This window comes from Cupressus sempervirens, chromosome 3 (assembly GCF_028749045.1).
Source record: "Cupressus sempervirens isolate cs-2001-9-10 chromosome 3, ASM2874904v1, whole genome shotgun sequence".
Taxonomy (NCBI): domain Eukaryota; kingdom Viridiplantae; phylum Streptophyta; class Pinopsida; order Cupressales; family Cupressaceae; genus Cupressus; species Cupressus sempervirens.
Genome location: NC_143120.1, coordinates 992,426,992 through 992,454,767, shown reverse-complemented (window position 1 = coordinate 992,454,767; position 27,776 = coordinate 992,426,992). Strand labels below are relative to the sequence as shown.

At 34.2% G+C, this 27,776-nt stretch overlaps 1 pseudogene; it reads right to left on the bottom strand.

The window, feature by feature from the left end:
- LOC149570087 (uncharacterized) lies at positions 1–27,519 on the bottom strand (annotated as a pseudogene).
- Positions 27,520–27,776: the final 257 nt, after the last annotated feature.

Here is a 27,776-nt window from a genome sequence, read left to right as displayed (position 1 = left end):
CTAGACTTTTCGTTGCTGGACATAAGAAGCTTTTCTTTTAATAATATTATAGAGAAATCTTGGAAGATTCACAGGGTGATCACCATGTCGTAACCCACTTAAAATTTTAAAATGCACAGCATGTAGATAAGAGTATCTTCCTTCACAAGTAAAATATCTTATAATAAATTCAGCAAGCCAGATAAATTGCAGAGGAAGAGACAACCGCAAAGTACCTTGCTTTTTATTTTCCTCTAGCCGAGGATCTCTATGCATTGAGAATTGCTCTTTTGCTGCCCGCACATCCAAGTTTTCTGTCCATCGCTCCCCATTTGTGGCTAACCCAATGACTTCTGCAACCACTTCTTTTGTGAATTCTATATGAATTCCTTTCATAGTAGCATACTCATTCCTCAATGTGTTGCTGAAGTGTAATTTCCTGGTCAAATTGCTTCAAACTGAGACAATACACCAACTAGTCTCATTGTTGAAATAAATTGCATGTTGTGGGATCCGCCAACAAAACTCTATGATCTGGTAGTTCATGTCATTGAGGCTCTCCACCCATTTTAAAAAAAATCTGAAAGGGATTGAAAATGATTGAAAAGTGGGGTGGAGATTGCTAGAGGATTTCAAACAATGGTTACAATGGCATTTGAAAATGAAACAATAGTTTTTAAAACACACTTTTCTTCAGTACTACATGATGGCATTAACATAATGGGGGTGTTAATAAGAAGTTATGCACTGATGAAATCATAAAATAATGACTGCACTTGCTTAATTACTTCACAACTACAAAGGAAGTACAAAGTGATGCTAACTCATCCCTCAGATGATCTTACCCCGTACATTCTTTGTGCCAACATAAGATTTGCTCAGATTTTCATTTATGATTTTAGGTCACTTGATTTTCGTTTATGATTTTTTATGACTTCGATTTCCCCCCCTCCCCCCCCCCCCAACCTATCATGCATTGGGTCCCACTAGCCCTTAAAGATTGCAATTTCCAAAAATCAAAATAATTATGCCTTTCTAAATAAATAATAAAATGAATGAATGGAGAGAAGTTAAGTGTCACCAACCTGGAGTGTGATAGGAAGCGTGCTTGGAAGAATATTGTACCATAGAATGATGATGGAATGGAGTGATAATGGGAAGACAAGAAGATGAGATGGAATGAAATGGAAAAGAAATGAATTCCACATAAATGTGACATTTTTATTCTGAAGACCTTGAAATAAATTCAAGGGGCTGCAGGCGTCCGAGTGGAAGATTCAGATGTAGAGGCTGTAGGAAGAAATGTTTTTGCTGTTTGGAATTGTTGAAGAAATTCCTCCTGGGTGGCTGGTTTATGATATAGCTTCAAATGATGTCCATTAACGAAGAGTTTGAATTTGATTGGATCAATTGTAGATAGTTGAACTGCTCCATTATTAAAAATTGCAACAATTTCATATGGTCTAAGCGATCTGGCCTAAAAAATTTCTTGATGGTGCTGATATCATGAATCATATAGGAGTGCCCAATCACCAACTGAGAATTCTCTATCTTTAATAAATTTATCATGCCATTGTTTCCTCTATCTTTGTATCAATTTTGTGTTATGCAGAGCTGACTTGCGCCATTCATCTAACTCATTAAGATGCAATATGAGGTCCTGTTGTGCTGTAGGAAGAGTGATATCAAGTTCTAAGGCTGTCCACAGAGTCTTGTGGTCAAACTTGATGGGCATGATAGCTATTTTTCCATAGAGGAGCTCAAAAGGGGTAAACCCAGTAGTGGATTTCCATGCTGTTTGATATGCCCATAAAGCTTCAGGAAGTTGAGCTGCCCAATCCTTCTTATGTAAGGACACTATTTTAGTGAGTATATTTTCCAACTCCCTATTTGTCACTTCAACTTGTCCATTGGCTTTTGGATGGTATGAGGAAGATTTACCATATCAGATTTGGTACTCCTTCATAAGTGCAACTACTAGATTGGATGAAAAATGAGGCCCTTGATCTGACTGCAATTCTCTTGGAGCACCATATCTAATAAATATACACTCATACATGAACCTTGCAACATTGTTATCATAGCCAGCTAGCAACCCAATCCAAAATCACCCAAGCCTTTAAAGAGTTGTTGTCACTTTGCTAGATTTTTCTATCCAATCAATCCTACCAATCAACCAATCTCACCAAGGTTATCCCTTTGACAGAGCATTGTCTAGGGTAATCCAGCTTTGTCACTTGTATCCCTCATCACCTTGAGCTAAAGGTTGGGATCCACAAGTGGTCAATCTCGTGTCATGCCATAGGATCACTAGTCTATCCTTAAGTTGATACAATCTCCATGAATCCTGCACATAGGAAAGAAAAAATCTCACTTTTTGATAGCATACCCTTGAAGTCTTCCACCCACAAGAAAGCCAAAAATCTCTAGCCAATCCTCCTTAGGTCTGTCATACAACTTTGACTCTCCCTAGGAAATCTTTCATCAGCCAATCCAAAATCTGTGCTTAATCCAAATCCAACCATGAGCTTCCGTGTTCATCCATATGCAAGACCCCATCCCCATCAAACTCATCATCAAAGCATGAAGTACCAATCCTATCATGATGTGTTTGGTCGCATTGTCCTTGCTCCCACCACCTCCTATTCCAATGATGATGAAAATATTGTTGACTATGACGGGTATATTGAAAGCCTTAGAAACATTCCCCCAAGCATCCCCCAAAATCCAAGAGTTATTCCAAACTATCTATTCATGCCATCTGATATCCCAGCTTCCCCTCCATCACCCCATCAACCAAGCTTCCAATCTTCCACCCCCACCACACTAGCTATTCTTGTCAATCCACCTTCACCTTTGACACACAAGTCTCCAAGGAATCTCCTAAAGGAAATACAAGAAAAGTTGCCTCCAACAGTTGATAAGCCATGTCATCTAATCCAACCATGTGAAGTAGTCAGTGATGAAGCTTCCCCATCTATAATATCACCTCCATCTCCCATAGCTATCATCCCCATACCATCCATCAAATTTCTTAAAATCCTTCCACTTCCTGCAAGCATCAAAATCCCACCACCTATCAAATCCCTCCAAATCCTATCCACATCACCTACAAGCATTTCCTAAATCTCTCGTAATGACCCTTGTGCATCCATCTTCTACTCACCCATCTCCACTACTGAATCTCCCATCTATCCATCCACTGCCTTTGAAGAATCCATCCCTTCACCTCCTATCACACCATCCACTCCAAACCAATCCTATCAAGATCCTGGCCAAAAGCATGTTGACATCTCCCAAAGCATAAATGAAGATATCATCGTACCATGTCTTCCATCCATAGTGCAGTCACCATCTCCTCCATCTCCAAAACCTCAAGCCATATCTCCTCCACTACAAGATATCTTGTCATCCCACCAGCTACATCAAGATCCTATCCTTCCATCTCCCCCGCTCCATGCTTCCATCTTAACACCTATCCAAGCTATTCCACCATCTATAATCTACCCTCTTGGTTCACTTGCATTCATCCACAGTGGACCTCTCTTAGCGGAAGAATTAAGAACAGTATCTCCCCATTGCAATACACCTAATAAATCACTTCTACCATTTTCTGCAAGCAAAAAGTTTTCTCAGCTTGTTCAAATGCTCAATCGATGGCATTATCAAGGTCAAGGTTTAGGACCACAAGAGCAAGGAATCAGAGAGCCTATTATTGCACAAAAAAATTTAGAATTTCATGGTCTTCGATATGTATCCAAAGGCTCACCATCTAAAGGTGTTGGTACACCACACCCCCAAACCAAGCCTATCTCCAAGCCCACCATGCCAGCCTCCCATCACTCCTTCAAGAAATCTTATGTCATACCCCCTCCACCATCTTTGAAACCCAAAACAACCTACCATATCCCCCCTTCATCCGCTAAATCCATTTTGGGTCCCTATGTCCCAAAATCTACCATCCTCCATCCTCCTATTAGCCATCATAAAAATCCTATTCCATCCATTCCTATGCAAGATCAACAAAGGCACATATCAGGGCACATCATCCATCATCATCCCCCTACATGCTCTTTCATATCCTCTCCATCTCACAAAGCTTCTCCTAACCATCTTCCCAAAGCTTACCACAACAATGTAAATGCCAACTTCAAAATGCATAAAGCTAAAAATCCACATCCTAGGCAATCATATGTCTATTCTAAAAGACATACTCCAAAAAGGCAAAATCCAATCAAAGAATGCAAAACAATGCAAAAGCCTATGAAAAGAAAATCCAAAACCATGTGGATCCCCAAGAAAAAAGTTGAAACCCAATGCATAATGGCATCCACCATTGCTAATCCCCCATCTAGTGACTCATGTCCCCCACCTCCTAACTCCATCTTGGGTGCCTATATCCCCAAGCACACTTCCACAAATCCTCCATCATGCCCGCATCTACCATCTATCCCCCATATGCTCTTTTCACACCCATCCCAACATGTGCTAATGTTGCTTTCCTTTCCAAAATTTTCATCCCTCCATCTCCTACCATCAATCCCAACTAATCCGATCTATTGCATAAATCACACATCCGGTGTACCAATAGCTAGCAACAAAATTGAACATTCCAACAGCCAGTGAAAAATCCCAAAAAAGCCAAAATAGCTGAAGAAAGCCAAAATCATTCCAACTAAGTCCAAAGTTAAAAAGTCAAAAAAAGAAAAGAAAAATAAAGCGTCCACTAGTGAAAACTTGGCAATTCAAGCACCTTGGATAAGTACCATGATGAAAACTTGGCAAACAAGCGTCATGCGTAATCCTTAGCCTATCACCCTCATGCTTTTGGTCATCTCTTGACATCCACCTCCATCTTCCAATCTATCCACCTATCCTCCATCCTCCAGCTTCCATCTCACACCATCCACTAATCTTATGCAGCTACAGCCAATCATCTCAGCTATCATCCATCTCCCTAGCCCCTTTAGCTTTTTCCATCCTAGCTTCAATCCTATCACATCCATCATAAGACCTCCTTCCACATGTTATCTTCTGATTGGGGGCACTATATTCCTTGGAGATCTTTTCTTGTCCATCCTCCCTTGTCATTGGTATCTAGCTCTAGGCTATCCTCATGCAAACCCAATGTCATCTCTTTATATCCATCATAATCCTAGCTATCTACCATCCTATCCAGCCATCTCATCCTACTCCTCTAGCTATCCTTGGTCACAAAATCTCTCATCATCATTAGATGCATCCTGCCAAATCCATATCTTTTGCTATCACCCCACCCTTAGCTTTCACATCTTGCACAACATCGAACCATCCCGCTATCCTATCATCCTGAGCTTTTGCCTGCTTGTAACTATCTTGGTCCGTTAGCTTGTACCATATCTTGATTAGATCACTTGTAAATATCTTGGTCTGTTAGCTTGTACATCCTCTTTAGCTTAGTACCATTGCATCTATCTAGCGTTCGTGTCAGTTCATCCTTGATCAACATCTTGCACCCATCGCACATCTTGGTTAGCTATTCCAATGCATCTTTTAGCTAGATTTCCTATCACCAAAGTGTTATCTTTCTTAGTTCAGCTTGCCAGACGCATTACTCATCCAAATCCACAAGCTTAGGTGCTCTTTGATAGGTCCTTGTAGGATATAGCTTTCCTCATGTCTGATCTTGGTCCGTTAGTACCTCGTCCTACCCATCTCGTTGGCAAATAGTTCTCTTTTGGATTTTTGCTTTCTTTTGATTTGGACACTTCCCTATTGGGTCTTGAAATATCTTTTCCAAGCAATCTCCTTGTTCCCTCCTCAAGGTTGCCACGATCTTCCATATCATGGTATACTATAAATGGGGCAATCAGAGCGTAAGGTCTTGATCATGTCTTTTGCTTGTTTTCTTTTTTGCTTGTGGGTTACCCAGTGTCATTTCCACACTGCTTCCCCTGGGATTCATGTGTGATACTGGGGCAATCCTTGCATGTTTTTTTTGAGTCAGTTTGTCAGTCCTCTGGATAGTTGGTGAAAAGGCCTTGATGTTCTTAGTAACCTTGGCAATTAACCAACAGTCCTATAGAAAATCTAGTGCTCAACTACATGGTGGTACTTCTCTTTGAAGTATCCCGCCCGCTCAAAAAGCTTCAATGGTTTTCCTTCATCTCCATTATCCCCCATCCATATCTAGCATCTGTCTCTCCTACCCCAGCTTATGCATCAGTATCTCTTTGAATCACTCCTCACCTTTAGCTTTAGGGATCCACTAATCCAAATCAATCCACCAAGCCTCATCTTTCGAGATCCACAATCCTAGTCCTAGGGATCTCCGAAACCCATCTTCCACCAATCTGACTCTTTGAAATCCTATTGCATCATCTTTTTAATCCCCTCATCCATCTCCCTATCCTGGATTCCTTTTTATAGCGCTCCGCTCCTTCATCCTCTGCAATCCCTGAGATCTTAAGCTTGCTTCCTCTTGTGCCTCTAATTCTCCCTTTATCATTCTCCCGTAGTGAGAGTTTGAGCTAACCAAACCTCTTCTCTTAACCAAATCTGAGTCTTCTTGCTCATCTCGGATTCTTGTACTTTTCAAGAAGTCGTCGAGCCTCGCTTTCTCTCCCCACCGCCTTCTTGAGGGGGCATCTCATAGGTGCTTCATAAGCTTTGCTTCTGCCCATTTAGTAACATAATTAGTCCATACCAAGATATAACTCTTTCCTTCTAATGGTAGTTCAATAGGACCAACAAAGTCAATTCCCCATTTATCAAATGGTGCTACTACTATCTGTGGCTGTAGGGGCATTTCATCTGTCTTCATTGGTTGACCCATTCTCTGGCATTTGTCACATCTTTTTGTATATTGAACTGCACCTTTTTGAAGTGTGGGCCAATAATAACCTGTATTCAAAATCTTTAATGTAGTCCTTTTGTTAACAAAGTGACCACCACAAGGCTCATCATGACAGGCACGAAGAACATCATAAGTTTCATCTTCTTTGAGATGCTGACGTGTCACCTGATTTAGCTTAGTATAAAACATGAACCTTGAGATCCATGAGAAGTTAAACCTCTTTTCTACCAACAACCATTTTTCTTTTGCAGAGAAGTATGGGGGTGTTCTTCTAGTGGTTAGATAGTTGGTAATGTCAGCATACCAAGGATTTTGTGCTGATAGAAGGAAGAGATGCTCATTAGGAAAACTATCTTCTATGACTGTAGGATCCTCAGGTGTCTGAAGGTGAGGAAAGAAATCAGCTGCAAGATTTGCCTTACCTTGTTTGTCAATAATGGTTATGTCAAATTCTTGCATCAATAACAACCATCGAGCCAATCATCCAGAGATTGCCAATTTATTCATCATATATTTGATAGTAGAGTGGTCTGTGTGTAAAAATATTTGATATCCTATAATATAATGTCTGAACTTATTTAGAGCATAAATTACAACATGTAGCTCTTTCTCTATTATAATATAGTTATATTGGGCTCCCTGAAGATTTTTACTAATGTAATATATTGCATGTTCTATTCAATCTAGCTTTGTACCAAGCATTGCTCCAATGGCATGATCTGAGGCATCAATATGTATGTGGAAAGGTAACTCCCAATTTAGTCCTTGGAGGACTAGTGCCATCGAAAGGAATTCTTTAAATTGCAAGAAAGCCTTTGTACAATCAGAATGCCATACAAACTCAACATCTTTTCAGAGCAACTTGTATAGAGGGGCTACAATTTGATTGAAGTCTTTAATAAAGTGCCAATAATACCCTGCATGCCATAGAAAACTCCTGACTTCCTTTAGTTTGGTTGGTATAGACAATGTATGGATAACTTCTATCTTTGTTGGATCCACTTCAATCCCTTTGGGAGAAATAAAGTGCCCCAACAACACTCCTTGCATCATTATGAAACACTTTTCACTATTTAAGACAAGTTATAGTCTTTACATCTTTGTAGGACTTGATCCAAATTTTCTTTGGCTTCCTCAAAGGTCTGCCCATATGTAGTGAAGTCATCCATGTATACCTCTAAATAGTTTACAGATATATTAGAGAAAATACTAATAAAAACTCTTTGGAAGGTTGCAGGTGCATTGAACAAACCAAATGGTAGGATAGAATAAGCAAATGTTCCCCACGGGCGTGTGAATGTAGTCTTGTCCTGATCCTCAGGTGCTATCTGAATCTAGTTATAGCCACTAAACCCATCTAGGAATTAAATTAAATAGACCTCAAATAATCTAATAATCTAGTATCCAAATTTAATCCTTTCATAAGTTAAGAAATTCAATTAAATAATTGATTAATATTTAATGATGACCAGGATAATTACATTGTTCTAAGCATGTGGTATTATTCCTTGATTTTTTCAAGATAGATTTGGCTTCAATACTTGTTTTCTAAGAATAAGTTGGAACAAGTAGGGCTGGTAATATCACTCAAAATTTTTCAGCAAGACTGACAAAGACTGTAAATTGCTTATCAGGTTATTCATCTGTATCACTTACTGATACTATTAATGACTTCTTTTTAAGTGGATTTCTGTTTAATAGATTTGTGAGCTACTGACAAAACAACGAAGAAGGGATGCCTACTAAGCATCTTAAGCTCTGGTTAGTTGGTTCATTTGGAGCAAATTACATATGGTTGATTTAGATCACTCTAGAGCGCTCATATTCAGATAAGGATTACTGTCGACTTTCTTTGTAATAAATACTCATATATGAAATTGGGTTATGCCCCTTTTATAGTGTAATAATAAAGGACTAAGGTCTCGGGTGAGACTAGAGGTTTTCTTCTCCGTTCTTTCCTACTATTGCTTGTTTGAATAGAGAAACCTAAGTTGTATCATTTTATTTGAAGTTAATCAAAGGCTTCAGTCATTTACCGATAAAAAAAAAAACTTATATTAAATTATTAATAAATAATTATTAATCTAATAATAACATAATAAATAATAAATAATAATATTTACAATTTAATAAATAATAATTAAAACTATATTAATTAAATTAATTAATAACCATTTAAAAAATATTAAAACATTTATTAAATTATAAAATTTAATAAATATAAAACACTTAAATTGTTTTATTTTAAAAAATGAATGTTTATGGCTTACCGACCTTAATGGCAACACTATCACAACAATAGGGTACTGCGTTAGCAGTACAGACTACTACCACAACAAGATTGTTGTGTGCAGTCCTTACAACAACCGTTGTGGGGAGAGAAAGGGGAGGGGAGGTGAGGGTAGTGGTCCGCATCCTACCAAGTTATTAAAATTTTGTTTTTTTGTTTTTTATTTTAAAAAAACAAATAAAAAACCAGGCTTGCTTAATCAATACGATTTCTATTTATATTATATAAATTTATAATTATCACAGTAATTAATAATTACTGTGATATATATATATATATATATATATATATATATATATATATATATATATATATGTATGTATGTATAAAGATTTCCCCATATAGGTCTGATAGGAGAGAAACGAGTTATCAATCAAATCTATATATAACATTCTTGATTTCTTTTCAAAACCCTACTCATTTCAAAATGCAATTCTCTAAAAATTTACAAAACGAGGGTTTCTAATTCTCAATTCATATATAAATGACTCCAAAATGAAGAATAATGAAATTTGCAACAAGGGTTTCAACTCAATTTAAAATTTTGAAAACAGACCCACAACAAAAACGACGAACATAGAGAAATCAAAGAATGGAAACTATTTTGTAAAACCCACAAGATCCTACTTGAATTTGATGCTAAAATAATGAATGCATGGAGCTCACAAGCAATTTCCCCTTCTTCCGAAAACCTTCTTCTCGGAAATTGGCTCCTCCAAATCTTAGTATTAAGAAATGAACTCTAATTTACAAATAAAGAGTTTTCCCCCAAAGCAAAGCTTCAATTTTGCAATCACGCGAAACCCTTTTCGTTAATTATTTTATTATATTTTAATTTTCATGTGCAACCTTTTTACAAATTAATTAAAATATCTTTATTAAATCAATTTTTTTCATTTTTTTTATTAATTCAGAAGATGTTTTTAATAAAATATTTATTAACATAACTAATAATAATATTTAGAGTTTATTACAAAAATGAAACTCCTAAATTTATTTTTATTAAATTAAATAAATATGCTTATGCCAAAATTAGAACTTTAATTATATCTTTAAATTTAATTCTTTAATTTAATTAATTTCTCAATTAATTAAATATAATTAAATATTGATTTTTCTTTATAAAATTTCTATTAAATTATCTTTTAATTTGATTTGATTATAACTGAAAATCACAACAAACTCACAAGACTAAATATGACAACTCAATTGAAGACAAAGAACATAATCAAACTCTAGGGTCAAAATCATGGATTCATGTCACTAAACGAATTCCAAAAGCTAAACAACTCAAATACTTATCCTACTTTCTAGAACAATTGGCTTAGGGTTATGATTTGGACTAATTATCTCCCCTCTTTTACCATTAAGATACTGCAATACAGTATGCTTTCCTATCAAAGAACATAATCAAACTCTAGGGTCAAAATCATGAATTCATGTCACTAAACGAATTCCAAAAGGTAAACAACTCAGATACTTATCCTACTTTCTAGAACAATTGGCTTAGGGTTATGATTTGGACTAATTATCTCCCCTCTTTTACCTGGTGCTTGCAATCTACATAAACTTTGAGCATGTACATACACATATAGTCTAAACTAAACAGACAATGGTAGGAAGTGGTGCATTGTGTAGATCTTGACTAGTAGGTGACTATGACTCCCTCCCTCAACCACATCAAAAATGTCACACATAAAGTAAAAGATAAAAGTACATCATACACATGCAAATATGGGGCAAGTATCTATAAAAATTCATATAAATCATTCCTCTAACTAACATCATGAAATAACTGAAATCACTATATGAACATACATGTATCACCATCAAATTAAAGAAGGGAAGCTTGTGCAAGAGCATATGCCACATTAAACATTGAGTTTTGGGCTTGATGGGTAAGTGTCAGAGGTTACCAAGGATTCTAATCCAATTTTGATGGTCAAGGTAACAAGACCATTTGGAATTACAATGTTCAAGAATGATAGAGGAATCCAAGAGAAGGTTATATACATTTTTGGCCTTGGTGGAGCACAAGGGAGACCCATATGGCCATCTTAGTAGGGAGAGCTTATCATCAACCTCAGGAGATTGAGAGTACCACATACCTCTTTTAGGATGGAAAAGATCCTTTTGTGTGAGAGAGGTACATTATACATTGAAATCACTTCCTGCCAACTAATAAGATTACCTTTAGATATAATATCATTGAACTTTTTAATAACATTTATGGACCATCTCTTTGTAGAACAATCTTGAAGAAGGACAAGGGGCTTATCATTTCATTTAAGATCCACCAAATAGATTTTTCCCCATAGATTTTGTGATGATGATAAACCAAATCATTCCCAAATATTAGATGTCTTACTTTCTCCCACCGCTTCCAAATAGCTTGAAATATGTAAACCATTCCAAGATTTAGCATCAACAGAAGCACCCCTTGATATGTTATTCTTTATTAGAATTATACATGGTTCTTTCCTTGGGTGGCCTTAGCAACCCATTTGATGGCAAGGGCAATGCCTTGCCATCTAAGGTCTTTTTGCTTAAGACACCCCAACTCTTTTCTTCTAACACGCTCGTCCCTTCTAACACCATACCTCTTCTTTCATTTTCCATTAGACCACAAAAAATTTCTTATAGCTTTTTGAACATAGTTAATATGGGCTTGGTTGAATAGCCAAGCAAAAGAATAATATATAGTATGATAAGACTTTTTGGCATACCTACAATCTCCCCACTAAACATAAGTACCCATTGTTCCATTAGTATTGTTTCTTATCAATCTTTGTCTTGACCAATTCCTACATTGATTAGGATGAACCAAGAATGAGATACCAAGGTATCTTACCTAGTACTTAGGGCTTCCCAAGAAATACCCAATTTTTCGTACCAAATTTGGGGACTACCCTCCTAAACTAACATGATAGACTTGGTTAATGAGACTTTACTACCAGAAGTGGAACAAAAGGTATGTATCTTGGCAACAAGATTTTCAATATTTTTTTTTCATTTGATAACCATATAAGAAAGGTTTTATCATTCACAAATTTGATATTAGTTAGATCCTCTTGGTTGCGAAGCACAATCCCTTTGATATAAAGAATTATGTCTCAATATATATAATAGGTAATTTGTTACTTTAATAGACAATAACGAGGCTAATGGGCACCCTTGTCTGATAAATCTAGAGAGGCCAAAGGAGTTGGATCTAGTACCATTTATCTTCATTGGGGTTATAGCATTGATTATGAGAAACATAACCATTTTGTTAAAAAATCAGGAAAGCCAAGCCCTACTAACATAATCATGATGTATTTCCATTCAATTTTGTCATATTCTTTTTTATAATCTACTAGAAACATACATACGTGTTGTCCCCAACTTCTAGCCCATTCCATGGCCTCCCAACAAGTAATTAAATTATCTAAAATGTATCTCCCTTTAATAAAGATAGTTTGTGTGCAGTTGATTTCCTTGGGAATGATGTTTTCCAGTCTTTGAGAGGGAGCTTTCGATAGAATCTTATGAAACATTAAGAAGGATAACATGCCTCCAATTCTTGATTAAGGATTTATCACCATCTTTTGAAATTAGTTGGATAAGTTTCAAGTTAATTGCAAAGCCTAGGGATCCATTATCTATGACTTTCTCATAAAGTATCAATAGATCTTGCCAAATCCACTCAATATTAGTCTTGTAGAAACCAATTAGAAACCCATCAAGCTTGGGTAACTTCTCATCACTCATCTTCATGATTGCATTAATAATTTCCTTTTTCAATATTAGTTGTTCAAGCATATATTTGTCTTTTTCATTAAGTTTCTTAGGGATATAGTGCAGGAGCACCAAGATCAAAGTCAAGAACTATAGAGTGCACAAGAAATTGATGTTATGAAAATTTGAATGTAAGTCTAAGTGGTTTAAGTATCATCAATATTTAGAAAGTTTTGAATAAACCATGATAACTTTATAGTTTAGTTAATGTGTTTAGAACATGAATGTTTTCAGTTGTGGGAAGTTAGTAATTAGTGGAGTTAGTTATTCGGTTTTGCAAAGCTATAAATAATGTAAGGCAATCCCATAAGGGACAAGGGGAGATAGGAGTAATGGTAGAACAGAAGAGGATAGTGGTTGGTGTCTCGATAGAGGAGAGCCAAGATGTAACAGAAAGTTGAATTAATGAAATATGATATGTTTGGGAATTGATGTTCCTGCTGGCTGTCAGGCATAGTCATATTGTCTTGGTAATTATGCAGTGTTTGAATATATTTGACTGGGCTTTATTTACCCTTCTACTATATGCTCCACATTAGATTGGTATCAGAGCTTGAAGATCTTGAGTGTGTGGATAGAGCGCCAATAGAGGCAATCCACGCTAGGACCTTGGAGATTTGGTATTTTTTTTAATTATTTTTTTGGTTGTAGGTGCTTATCCATCTTGCTGCATATGAAGGTTGGAATGATGGGTAGACAAGAGAAGGTCTATCATAACCATTCTCCAATGGAGATCAAGTTGGGTAGATAGGGCAATCTAAAGAGAGAAGCATCTTCCAGGATCTACTATTGGGTAAGATGAATGGTCAAGGGCCAAGGATTGGTCTAGTTTATTTCCAATAGACTAGGGAGAGAGGCAAAGAGGAGGAATCCTAGGTGAGGCATAGGGGAGAGTTGTTTGTGGTGAGTTTGAATCAGCAATGATAAAGGTGGATCTCTGACTGATAAGGAACCATGGAGTTGTAGCCATTAATGCTCCAGTGATAGGAGTATTTGAAAAGATGATTTTAGGGATAGTCCTATGTCCTTAAGAGAAATGATGATGGTGATAAAGGCATGAAGAAGCAAAGGCAAATGAAGGTGAAGATGAGGATTTTGATCTAATATTTTTTTTCTTGCAAGTTATTGATTCCATTTTTTCAAGGGACCTAGAAACTTTTCAAGGTTGGGAGTATGGTGCAGAGGCACCTAAATTTCAAGAGAACAAATTGGTTTATAGTCATTAAGTCAGATGTTGAAATAATGTGATCCATTTATTATATATTTGAGTCTTTTGAGTCAAGATATACAGGCTAGAGAAGCCATTTGTAACAAGTTGTCAAAGTTGTAAAGAGAAGGTCTTAATATGAAAAATAATGTCAAAATATTTAATTCATAGGTGAATGGATCTATTCATTTGAGTCATAATTTTGGTCTAGGTTGGGTTTGTATGAAAGTTGATATGTAAAAATGCATAAAGTGCATAAAATGTTGTCAAAAATGCAAAAGGGTTAAAAGAATGTAATGAGTTGGTTTAAAGGGTGGTTTGGAAGTTATAACCAACCAAAAAATATGTAAAAATAGATTTATGGTTGAACCAAAGAATAAATGAAAGGAAGAGATACATTTTGAAACACAATTGGTAATATCTTGTGTTGTTATTTTGATTGGTTTTTCAATTTTACTGTTGGTTCTAGGTCTTGTACGGCCATGTAAAGCCTGAAAACCATGAAAGTATTGTATATTGGGATAGATAAGTGAATAAAATTTCTTTTGGATTTGGTTTGTATTTATTTCATTTAGAAATGAAGAAGTTATGCAGGTTTTAGAAAAGTTTGTAAATTGCAGATTTGAGGATGCCCAACTATAGTCAAATTAAAATGTTTGGAATGATCACATTTGAATTAATAATAAAGCTTATTTATATCCATTGTAAATATATGTGAATAAAGGTTGATTTACAATTGGTTTGAGTTATTTTCATTCAAATTTGTGTAAGTTATTTTCATTTTGATGAAGACTGGTTTTTACAAATCTCCACTGAAGTTACAAGACACAATTGGTCCTTGTAGAATGATTTATGCATTGTAAGAATTAATGGCTTATATATTCTGAAAATAGAATCATATAAGGTTGAGTGGAAATTGATTTGATGTAATTTGGAATCATCTTGAGAAAGTTATTTGATTCCCTAGGAAGGGTTACTAGTTTTATTTCTAGTTTATGATAGAGAAAATGGGTCTAAGTATACAGACTATAAAATTCAATAGATTTATTAATTTTGGCTCATCTTTGGATATCTTTTATTATTTATAATTTGGAAAAACTATAATAATTTTTTTTTTCAAGAAGATAATTAGAATTGAAGTTATGAATAATGGAATCAGATATAGAAATCAAGATATGTGAATGGAGAAAGGTTGATATTTTTATGTTGGAAAATGTTTTGTTTTACCTTGTAAGATGCCTCTAATTATGGAGTTTATGTAATATATTTGAAAGGGATTAGCATGTATCCCAACTAATTGGTTGATTTGTATGATGCTCTGCATCAGATTGGTATAAGAGCACAATAAAAGATCTGGTTTGGGGTGAAGATCTGAGATTTTGAAGACCAGGAGTCCTTTGTTGATGCTTTGAGTTGAATCATCCTCCAAGAGAGTTCCAAGTGGTGATTCCAAGTCAAATAGATCTTGGTTGAAGGTGTTTTCTGAGGATGCTGTTTGAAGAAGGTTGGTAGCAGGTCATCATGGCAGATAGTGATGGTACAAGGTACATTCAAATGTCATCCATATTCAAGACACAATGCAAATGTAGGAGTAAGTTGTTGTTTCTAGTGGTACTCTCACTAATCTTGTTTCAGGTGATATGATTTCTAAGTTTAATATTGAGAAGATAGCACATAGTACACCTTATAGAATGTATGGAATGAATAATGGTCAATGGGTTTATGTCAAAGAACAATAATATATTTCTTTCAGTATTGGCCAATATGTTGATAAAATATTATGTGATATTGTACCTTTGGATGATTGTCATATGATTTCGGGTAGGACATGGAAAGTTGATGTCAAAACCATACATTTTGGTTGGAAAAATGAATATGTTATTAACAATGATGGAAAGAAGTTTGTGATGAGTTCACTGTAAGATGATAAGGCTACATGGGGAATGTCAAGGACATGGTTGATGGGAAGAAGAGAGTTCCTAAGGTGTAAGGAACATGAAGGTGAAGAGAAAATGCTGAGGAAGAGTGATGGTACTTTGGAGCATGAAGACATCGAGAATGCTGATACAAAAGTATGTGGTCCATCTCTAAGGGACAAGAAGAAAGATTGTAGTAGATAGGTTACATGGAGAGGAGTGAATCTCATAATAAAGAGGTTCTAAGATGCAAGACAGTAGTAAAGAATACAGTTTCTGAGGAAGAAAAAGAGGAAGAAGTAAAGTTTGATGCTGAAAAAATGATACTAGTTGGTACAATTCTATGTCCATTAAAGTTTGGGGAGAATGGTATGGTAGTCACCAAGAGGAAGGTGAACGGAAAATGAGCATGGCTAAATGATGATGATAAGTTACTGACATGGAAAGAGGTGTACAAACATGAAGTATCTGAATATGAGAAGAGCATAAGGATGAAGAGTCATGACAAAATCAGTCCAAGCATGTGTATAGGGGCAGCCTGTACTACTATGAAGATATTACTATGTTTTTTGGTACTAAGTTTGTTTGTATTGAAGGTATATCCAACTGTGGTACAAATTTATGGCATGATAAAGTTGACAAGGTTGTGTCAAAGCCCAATAATGGAAGGGCTATGTTATGTCCTTTTCTTTATACTAATTTGGTCACTAACTCCAAAGCACAAGAAGAAGAAATGAAGGTGTAGAAGGATAATACATGGAACACACTTCCAAAATGTGTATGAAAACATGGATAATCAGTGTGGACAGCAAGAATTAAGCATGGAGAAGCATGGCAAGGAAGAAAGTATAGTCACAAGATATTCACGAGAACAAGCAAGGATGGAGCATCAAGGAGCTTAGTACAAATGTGTCAAAGATATGAGAAGACATGGAACTACATTTGATAAAGTTTTTTATATAGAGCTTTCCAAGAGGACTTGGAACAATTTCAAAGTCGGGGAGTATGGTGCAGGAGCACCAAGATCAAAGTTAAGAACTATGGAGTGCACGATAAATTGATTTTATGAAAATTTGAATGTAAGTCTAAGTGGTCTAAGTATCATTGATATTTAGAAATGTTTGAATAAACCATGATAACTTTATAGTTTAGTTAATGTGTTTAGAACAGGAATGTTTCCAGTTGTGGGAAGTTAGTAATTAGTGGAGTTAGTTATTCAGTTTTTGCAAAGCTATAAATAATGTAAGGAAATCCGATAAGGGACAAGGGTAGACATGAGTAATGGTAGAATAGAAGAGGATAGTGGATGGTGTCTCAATAGAGGATAGCCAAGATGTAACAGCAAGTTGAATTAATGAAATATGATATGTTTGGGAATTGTTGTTTTCGCTGGCCGTCAGGCACAGTCATATTGTCTTGGTAATTATGCAGTGTTTGAATATATTTGACTGGGCTTTATTTACCCTTTTGTTGTGTGCTCCGCATCAGGATAAGACTTTTGATTCTGTCCCACTTGCTATTCATAGAATCATCCACCTCTTCTAAGGTCAAAAGGTTAGAGTAATAGTTGGCAAAAGCTTTAAGAATATCTCCTTGATAATAGATATCCTTACCATCCTCACAAATATGGTCTATCTTGTCTGTGGCTTCTTTCAAATTCAATAGCTAGAAATATTATCTTTTCCCCTTATCAGCATGTTCTAATAAATTAATTCTAGTCCTCGTTTTAGCTCCCTAAATCTTAGAATGTGTTATCTTTCTTAATGAATCTATGGCAATGGTCAGAGTGTCTAGAGTATCATGGTTATGTGGTTTTGCCTAAACTAAGTAATTTTTTAAGCTTCAATTAGAGATTTGTGAATGGTACATTGTTTTAATCTAGAGTCTATAGCTTTCTTCTTCCCCATAGTTTAGAAGAGCCTTTTCTAGCTTTCAGCCACAGTCTCCCATCTCTGGATATCACTCGTGTTTGACAATATTATGGTTATACCATCTGATTACCAAGACAATAGTCCTAGTATCTTCATCTTTAAGGAGAGAAGTATTAAGGGAAAATCCATCAGATTTGTGAGGGATGACTGGGTTCTGATTAAACAAAAAGATTGATGCTACTATGTGATGGTGACCAAAGAGAGTGTAAGGGAAGACTTGTACACAATCACCTTCTTCATTCTTTCTAAAGCTAAAAGTATTCCTACATGCATAGAATCTATCTAGTCTACAATATATCCTCCTCCCACCCTTTTGGAATCTAGAGCACATATGCTAAATGCCTTTATATCCATTCTTGTTATCGGTCAAATGGTCAAAGAGATTATACTTACCACCCATCTTAGTCCAAAAAAACTTTTCTTCCTGTTTCAAATCTAATTTGGAACATCCTAACTTGTCTTTTTGTCTTTATACCATATTGGAATCCCCAATAAACTCCCAAGGAATGTCTTTTAGTTGGCACATCCAATTCCAAAGGGTGCTTCTATCATTATGGTCCTTGGGAGGATAGGAAAATCAAACTCTTTTGTCTTTACCATCTAGGTTCAAGATAACTCACAAAATTATGTTGCAAGGAGAGGAGCCCTAATAATAGATGCATTTGTGCCACCTGTGACCAATTAGAATGGTAGTCCTTGCAAGGTAACTTGCAACCAAAAATATAATTGCTTTCAAATAACACATAATAGGTTTGAAATAAATATGTAATTAAAATCCATGTGAAAGAGACTAGAAAACATACCCACAAAAAATGTGACACAAGATATAACTTGGGAAACCCTCATTGAGGGAAAAAACCTAGCCTCCAAAAGTGTTTATCACCATTGCAATACAACCATGGAAGCCTTCAAAGCCATAGCCACAACCAAACAATCCATGTGAACAATCATGAATTCACACATCTAATGCCATGCTTCCAACCTTCACAAATGCTCCCTTGGCTAACCTGTCAAGCCCTATCTTGCTTGACTTACCTTTTTGCCTTTTGCCTTTTTGTCTTGTCTCTACAACTACCTTTGTGGCTTCTTATATAGTAGAAAGTCCCACAAAGCCACCAAGTAGTATTACATAAACTATGGGTTGTCTAACCTATTGATCCCACATTTAATATTGGACATTTAATTCTTTTCCTCAATGTTAAATAATTACATCATCAAGTATATCCCATGGAAATCTTTACATGTTGCATGCCCATCTAGGTAGTCCTAGGTGCAGCTTTACATAATAAAATATAACAATACTATGCAATGTGTGCAACACCCATTATCTCAACAACCCCTCCCTTGCCTTTTTAATGGTTTGTCAAGAAGACTTTGCATCCTTCAAAATACATTTGAGAGATATATGAAGTTGAAAATCAATTGCTTTGATTTTTTGCACGAAGAGAAAATCAACACCATTATGGTTTCTCAAAAACCTCTTCATAACATACTTTCGGCTAGGAGACTCAAGTACTTTGACATTCCACGATATGAATTTGGCAGTAATTGGGAAACCTATAATTTTCAATATCCATAGGAGCTTGGAAGATTGTGGAGCATTTAAGGAGTTTCTTTCTTGGGATCTTAGTTGGCTTGATGTTCCCTCCCCCTGATGTTCTTGCTTTCAAAGAAATTGACTAAGAGAGAGAAACAAGAAAATCAGTGGGAGGCAACATTAGAGGAATCATAGATTGGTTCATGAACTTGTGGCTTAAGATTTTCTTAATTTTCTCTAGAATGTTTTTTTGGGTGTTTTGGGTTTTGTGTTGAGCTTAGGCATATGTTGGATGAATCCTGAATTAGTCTCATTAGGACCAAGTAGGGAAACGATTTGGGAGAGGTCCCTCTTTGGAGGAGGGGCCTCTATATGTTTGTTGAATGTAGTTTACAATTCATCAAGAGAAGCACAAATTGCTTTTGAATTGACACAAGGAATAACATAATGAAAAAGTTGAGGGGTACGAGGATAGTCAATGATAGGGTTCTCCTGCTAAGATGTCTCAATGGATTTATGGGGTTGATTAGGGTTGTGACTAAGTAGGTTACGATTCTTCCTTTTCACTAGAGGTAATTCTGAAATTTATTTTTGTATTCTTTCTCTCTTATATTTTAGTTAATTATTTGAAGAATTTTGGCTATATCATCTGGTATTAGAGCTCAAAAGGTCTAGGCAAAGGAGATCTTTTTGTTTTGTTTTGGTTATGAGTTTATCTTCAAAATTGACCCTATTTGCTCTATGAACAGTAACAATTATGCCAATAGTTGGAGAGATTGCAGCTATTCACTATCAAATTGCAATCTTCCTCTGCATTTGAGAGGGGCATCTCCCTCATATGATGGGTTTATTTTTATTTTGGTGTACTTTTCACTTGAAAGTATAAAGGGATAGAACATGAATCTAAATAAGATGAACAAAAAAAACTCAAAGAATATACATACAAACACCAAATGAGATTCCTAAAAGACAACAATTTGTAAAGGGGTTTTGAGCATAAAATGCAACAATGAAAAAGAGTGGATAGTAGTAGACCCTAACATATGAAAAGATAAACTATACTAGTGCATTCACATCAAGATACCAAGAGATGAACATTTTTCTTTGCATGGATTGTACATAATCCATACAAATGCATAAAGGAGCTACTAATTTAACATATGATAAATTAGCAAGCATAAATTAGAGAGACATTTGTACACATGAACAAATGAATTCTTTATTATTTTCGAGAAAGTATCAACCCAAAAACCTTTACATAATATGAAATCATTATTTATTGAAAGTTTCTCTAAATATTTCTGCAAAGTTCTTCCTTTGCAAAAGCTCTTCCCCCCTTTTCATTACCAAATCCTTTTCTTTTATAAGATTTTCTTGATAACCAACTTGTAACCACTTATCATACCTACTTAGGATAACTACTCAGAGTAAGTACCTAGGAAGACTACTCAAGCAATCACTTAGACTAATGAGCTAGGAGTTATTTGAGACATCTTCATGGAATAACTACCTAAGTGCCTACTTGGAATAACTTGGAATAACCTCCCTTTTGAAAATAAGTTAGGATTTACCTAAATTTTACAATGATTAAGACCTAAAGTTGACTTTAATTACAATAAGTGACATAAGTCACTTTTACAAGGAGGGAATTTGAAATTTGTTACATTGGAAGAAAAAATAAGTGACCATTCCAGTTTAAAAGTAACCATTAGATCTTCTTGTGATCATTAAGAACTTGATCTTCAAGGAAATCCATTTTAATCCTATGAGGCCTTACCTCAACCCATCATAGCTCAGTTGACACAATTATTTTTGATACATTTTGGCTCAAGATTTTGAGACATTGTTCAACTGGCTAGACATTGATCTATATTATAGATGTCATATGATGATTACTTCAACATATTGTACTTATGATGCTTGATGATATTTTATATACGTGCATGCATTATGATGGTTTATTTTGGTAATTTAAATTGAATTGATGAAGATGTCGTAGTGTTCCGATTATGCAAATCTATTATATCTAATCAATGTGTAGAAAATGGTAAAGTTATTGAAATGAAATTTAGGAATATTTTGAGTTAAATTTGATTATGCAAGTTTTGTGTGTGTGTGTGTGTGTGTGTGTGTGTGATTTTCTCAAACTACTAATATTCAAATTGAGTGTGTAGGGAATTAATAGGTAATAAACCATGGTATTGATCGGAGAACCAAAAACTAAACCTATGTACAAATTGTGAAACCAAGGTTGAACCCATTGACGAGATTTAAACCTCATTGTTACATAATTTAATTTGTAATCATAATTTTAATGTATGTATTAGGTTAATTCATTATGTAATTAGTCACATGTCAATTGTAAGGTGTAATATAATTTTTTGGTGTCAATTGAAACATGCCATGTATATGTGTGAATGACATGTCAATCAGGGTTTGGCAATGAGACCCTTACACTAAAACTAAACTTAATTAGGAGCTTAAGTTAATCACATTTGTTTAGAGGTATCATGTGAAGTCCCACAAAAGAAGAATTTCAATTAGAAAATTTAATTCACTTTTAGAAGCCAAATAGTAATCATAGGAGCTTAATTTAGTGGGATTTAAGTACCACTAGAAGGCCCAAGCAACTTTAGGGACCCTCCAAAAGATGCATTTTCCGAAAGTTGCAAAAATGGAGAATTCTTATGTCCTTACCCTTATCCACATACTTTCCCAGATTTGCATTAATGGTAGGAGACACTTATGATGCCCAAGAACTTAGGGTCAAATCAAGAAGTGATTTCTAGTAGGTGGGTGGGATTTGGAGGCCGTTTTAGAGGGCCTTGAAGAACTTAGTGGTTGTTCACCAACTCTCTAGATTTAGAGACACTAGGGTTTGAATATTGGATAAAAAAGGATAGGGCTCTTCTCAAATTTCTATTCCATCACATTTTGAGTAAGGTTGGTGGTTCTTTCCAAGGATGCTCTTCATTTTTATAATAGAATAGCATGTTGAAGATCAAGTGTTCATGTATTTCTTGCATTTTACATGTATTGTTATTTTTTTCTTGTAAGGGTTGGGAAATGACAATTTCAAGCTTGTTTTTCTTGCATTTTATTTGAGGGACCGTTCATGGGTGTGAAGGCATTACTCACCCTTGGGAGGGAAGAAGTGGCCTTGGGGCGAAAGGGTTAGTTGTGACCTCCATGAAAGTGTAGGTTCTCTTCTCATGGATAAGAGGAAAAATAAGCAAGGTGTATGAGCCTTTTCTTTTCAATGACTTGATGTCATTTGGGGGTGATAAGGAGAATGTCTATGAAAGAAATGTGATTGCTACGAGCCTTGTGAAGCCATGACAATTGTGCGTATTGGCATTGAAATATCCTTCACGATTACTCCACCTTCACCCTTGTCATGGGTTCTTAGGTGAAACCCATTGTGAATCCTTGGATTTGGAGTTCATGTGATGTTCTTGCATTTGTGGTTTGATTGTGGTTGTGACCCATTTGGCATTGGTTATCCTATCTCAGTGGGTGGTGTCTTTGAAGCCTAGGTTGGGAGGTGAGCTCTCCATGGTATGTTCAAATCTTATTTGCAGGTTTTGTGGGTCCATGTTGGGTAGTTTGGGAGGCTTCGAACTTCTTATTGGAACCTTGTGATGAAAGGAATTCATGATTTTTGTGATCAAGTGTTGTTGTTGGAGAGTTCTCCATTTCTTACCTTTGTTCCTTCAATGTATTGTATGAGTTGAGTGATGAGATTTCCACTCCATATGTAATTCTTCTTGCATGGTATGAATCTTAAAGTTTAAATAAAAGATGCCATTGTTGATATCATTGGCTGAAAATATTGTGTGAATCCATCTCCTTATATTTTGTAGTAGTAGTGAAAGAACGAAAGAATGTTTCATTATGTAGCTTTCATGATCATGTATTGCAGAATTAAGTTCTTCCAATTTCATTGAGTTATATAGTTCATGAAAGGAATCTAAGAACAAATAGAATGCATAAGAGAAAGAAAATTGGGACATCAAATCCTGAATTTGATAGTACAGGCTTGGCTTGGAGTTGCACGTCTTGCAAATCTGAGAATAGAGTGTTTCTCCTTGTTTGCGAGAGTTGAAGGTCCCAAGTCTTTTGCTTCAACTTTATAGCTACTTTCAACATGGGTTCATTGAACACTATCTGATTCTATTTATTTGTAGACTTGTAAGGAGCCTCCTTAATTATTTTAGGAAGAGTTGAAATGCTACCAGATAAATGCAATGTGTGGGATAGTATTGTAGTATTCCACAGACACCCATTGAAATAAAAATATATAGAAAATGAAAGTGACAATATAATGATGAAGTGTAGGCGAATTCTAGCATTACAAATATTAGTAGAAGAAGTATTAGAAAAAATAATATGGAATTACTTCCTTCACATATGTTAGGCAGAGTGCTTTGTTTTAGACATCAGAATTAACATTTGCACTATCTTAGTTTTAAGAAACCCTAACTGCAATGGAACAGTAAATTTAAAATGAACATTTTGGATTCTCTAGGTGTAAACAAATTAGCCCTACTCTGAAATCAATGGAAGAAAAATAACAGCATAAACAACTTTAAAGAATAATATAAAAAATAGACCACCAAACTACATCATTAATGGATATACATATGGATTTAGTTTGTTTTGGTGAATCTGCATGTCAAGAAGAATAGGAAACTCAGAGGCTTCAAATGTTGTTTAAAAAATTGGTATTTTTTCAAACAATTTTTTTTTTTCGTTTGTTGCAAGGAATCAAAAATCAAAAAAAGTTGCTTTTCTAAATTATAAGAAATAAGTATTAACTATTGTAACTTTGTGTAATAGAATTTAATATTGCAATTTCATTGATAGTTTGAAATGTCAAAATGTAAAAATTGGCACATGAACTAATAATTGAAACAAAAAATTGCAATGAAAAATATATGTTTGAAACTAATTACAATTGTTTGAAATATTTTTAAGATCCTTTCTGGAAAAATAAATCTAATATAGTTTTCAAAAGTGTTAGCAAAAACATTATAATCATGCATATCAATACATTACATCATTGATGAAGGTGTCATCAAGTCCACCATATGTTGATTGCCATTGTGATGGGAATATTATTGTAGAGCCATAATCACTGCCCACCATATCATGCTCAACATGCTCATCACTATTGTTGTCTTCAACAGGGAGATTATAATAACTCAAATGTGATATATTGGATTCACTTGCATGATTTCCAAGTTGCATACTTCCATTGCCTTGTTGAAAGGATGGATGAATTGTTGTAGCCATGCATTCTCCCCCACTGTCCCTTCATTTCAAGACGCCAAACACTTATTCAATGTCAAAATATTTGTAAACATTTATCACTTCCATGAATAATACAAGTTCTAAAGACATACCTAATGCTAAAGATGCCATCAGTATTGGCAATATCTACAGAGTTTTGGTCTCTTTGTGATATCTGGCTTAACATTTGACTCTCACTTGAATTATTTTGTGGCTACAAATATCAATATAATTAAAATTAAAATTTATAGTTAGCAAAATAGTTTATCATCGTTTAATGTATCTATTTCTAATGCACATTAGTATGAAACATTTTTAAAGTTTAGCTAGTCTATTCCATTCATTAGATATGACAAAAGAAAATTTTTGGGCATCGCTCAAATGAAACATATCTGTATATTTTGATTGGCCATGTACATTTTGAGAAAAAAATGGAGAGAAAAGTTTTGGCATTGAATAAGTTATCTCTATATGAAAATTTATCTTCACTGATATATGGAAAATATTATTTAAAAAAAACAAAATTTTGATTTCTCACAAATAGAACATACCTGCATATTTGATTGACCATGGATGTTAGCTTGGCCATACGAGACTATGCCAGATTGTTCAAGAAAATTATGTAATATATTTCAAAATTGTTTTGAAGAAAATTATAATTTTCTTAGAATTTGAAAATGATATAATTATCAAAACTAATTGTTATACTGGTTTTTTAATATTAAAATTTGTAAGATATGTTTACAAAAAGACATTTAATGAAATAGAAGTGGAGTTCTTTACCCTTTTAAGTTGAACTTTAATTAAGGATTCTTCCAGAACTCTCTCATAATACTCAGCATCATGTACTGAAGTTATCATATTAGGATCTGCTTTCAAACACCTGCAAATTTAAAACAAAAAAATGAAATATTATATGAAACTTCAATATATTTATATAATTTTTTCATATTTATGTTCTTTACAAAATCAAAAATAGTTCTTTAAGATCCCACAAATACTGCCTGGGCATTTGATTTATACAGAAAGTAACAGTATGATTTTCAATTTTTATTTTTGTAATTTTAGTGAAGGGGAGGGTTACAGAGCGAAGGAGTTCATAGAAAGGGAGGGATAATTTTATTGGAAATTGAATAAAAGTATAGGTAGCATTGATATGAACAGTGAAATCAATGAAAAACGTTAATGGATAATTTTCATATCAGTAATTGCACATGTTTAGATGTTTTTAAGATCAATTTACTAAATTACAATGTAGTATAATTTAATGGAAAAAATATTACTTCAGATTAAGTAAGAGACTCTACCTTAGTGTTGATTCTGCATTCAATAGTTGCAATTTCCATGTATTAATTTCTCTTTGAATCTCCTATAAATTTATCATAATAATTATACATCAAAATTGGATCATAACTTTAAAAAATAGAAATCATTGTTCTTTATCATGGTGAAATCAAGCATACCTCAACATTTGGAATGTTTCCTGAGCTGTTGATGATAATGCATAGTCATGGATAGAATGTAGAAACACTCATTAGTAAGATATTACTTAGTAAAAAGGGTTTTACTACATGTACAAAAATAATAGATAAATTTAAAAAAGACCTTGATAAATGATTGGCATGATCATTGTCGCTCTTCAATTTCTTCAATATTTCATTTAAAAGCTGCTAAGACATATCATAAAATAACATTTATTTATGTCTAATTCTAAGATTTTGTTTCTACATTAATAAATTATTCACAAAAATAAATTACACCAGAAAGAAGAAAAATTAAACTAAACATTGTAGATTGAGACTTACTTCTTGATTTTGAAGCCTGTATATTTGTCGTATTTCAAAGAATTTATACCAAATAGAGAACAAAAATGACAAAAATATTAGTTATAAAACCAAACTAAACATGAACACAATTTTATTCAAAACTTAATCTTATTAGAGGTATGTAGGTGAAAAAGCTAAAAGAAAGTGGGTATAATATTACTGTGAATTGCAATACATTTGTATACAAATTGTCTAATCAAACTTTCATATAAGTGCAATAATGGAGCAATCTTGTTCATAGAAAACTTATAACTAAGATTAATGAAATTTTATATTTATTCTTTGTAAAAGATCTATCTTATTAAATGAGTAATTTGATACAAGAATATTGGAATTGAAGTGAGCATATTATATGTAAAAAAATAAATTGAAATGTAAAAGTAAATATTATGAATTTCATTTTTATCTTTTTAAGATATTGCAAAAAAGTCCATACCTTCCTCTCTCATATTCTAGTAGATCAACATAACGAACTATAACATCTTCTGTCAATCTAAAAAGAAAATGTAAATTTAATATTGTAGTATAAAATAAAATAGAATGAACTTTAATTGAGAATTCCCCTAATACTAGGCATTTATTTCATATGAAATACTATACATAATCCAAAGTATATTCACCATATTTGAAGTGTTCCTTAAATATACAACATATGAAATAAATCTCTTTAGTAAATAAAACTATCTATAGAACCAACGTAGACATTAAAAACACAAGTTATTCAGTGGTTCTAATAGAGCTTACCTTTTCTTTCCAGGATAATGACTGAGTTTTCCAGAAGGCGAAAACATAATAAGTGCAATATCAATATCACATAGAATAGAGAGTTCATAGGCCTTCTTCGTAAGTCCATTTCGCCTCTTGGAATAGGTAACTTGTCTGTTTGTATTGCTTTCTATTTTCTTGATCTGAAGCTTAACTCTTCCCATCACAAACAATATGTAATATATATAATAATAAGATTTATTTGAGAGGAAAGGGAGAGTACCTATATAAAAGTAAAACCAAACTTATATTTATCTGCATTATTCATTTAAAACAATAAAAACTCATTAGTAAGATGAAAAATAATATTTAAAAATACAAAGAAAATTAAATATATTAACAAAATATTCAGTCATATATTAAAAAATAATTATCAATTATTTCAATAAATAATTACCAAATGTTTCAATAAAACATTCAA